The following is a 1,055-nucleotide window of genomic DNA, read 5'->3' as shown; positions in this document are numbered from 1 at the left end:
AAGAAATCCAGAAGTGGAACCCAGGCCTGCCCCTTTGTGCACTCTCAACACACACTGGCCAGAAGGCAGAGTGTGAAAAAGCCAGCAGCCTGCAGAACAGAGAGGCTCCAGCTCTGCCAAGGTGATCAGAACGGGCTTCTTGGAGGCAGCACTTGAAAAGGGGGTCCTGCTTAAGAAGGAGGATCTGACAGGAAACACAGCGAGCAAAGGTGTTGCAGATGATGGACAGCATAGCAGAGCATGTTCATTTCCAGCCAGGGCTGCAGGTGAGAGACTCGGTACATTTGTGTGAGTCTTGGTATAGATGTGTGAGACTGTCCCGATACAGTTCTCCAAGGGACCTTGGTGACATGAGGATGGCTATGCCCTGAAGCTCTTAGTAGACCCATCCATGCTTTGTGTCTCCTTCTTTGACAGAGGGGACCTGGAAACTCTTCTGTCCCGAGCACCCCTGGACCCAGTTATCAGCAACCCTCCCAATGTCTCCCACCAGGACATGGAGCAGCTGGCCCCCGAAATCTGCAGGTATCTGTTGGGTGGGGTGGGGAGATAGAGGGCAGGCCCCAGAAATCCTAGTGGGTCTGATCTTCCCTGGACGACCAGTCCATCAGAGGAAGCAGATGGGAATTTAGAGATGGCTAGTGATGTGGAGGGGGCCCTTTAAAGCCTATGGCCCTACCCAAATTCTCAGCCTCCCTTTGCTGTTCATGAGGGAGGTAGAGGAGTGTCTAGGTAATAGCATCTAGAGGAGGACTAAGTGGAAATTCTGAAGGACGAGATACCATAAGTTGTGTGCCAGTGGCTCATGCCTGTCATCCCACGCCTATCATCCTGGCCACTCAGGAGGCTGAGATCCAGAGGATCTCATTTCCCAGCCCAGGCAGGAAAGTACCATGAGAGCCTCATCTCCAATCCAACTGGAAGTGGAGCTGTGGCTCAAGTGGTAGAGCACTGGCCTTGAGGAAAAAGAGACATCAGAGACGGTACCCAAGCCCTGAGTTCAAGCCCCTCAACCCAAAAGAAAGAAAGAGAGAGAGAGAGAGAGAGAGAGAGAG

The sequence above is a fragment of the Dipodomys merriami genome, unplaced genomic scaffold (assembly GCF_024711535.1).
Source record: "Dipodomys merriami isolate MVZ:Mamm:240054 unplaced genomic scaffold, mDipMer1.0.p SCAF_343, whole genome shotgun sequence".
NCBI classification, from domain to species: Eukaryota; Metazoa; Chordata; class Mammalia; order Rodentia; family Heteromyidae; genus Dipodomys; species Dipodomys merriami.
Note: the sequence above shows the minus strand (reverse complement) of the source record.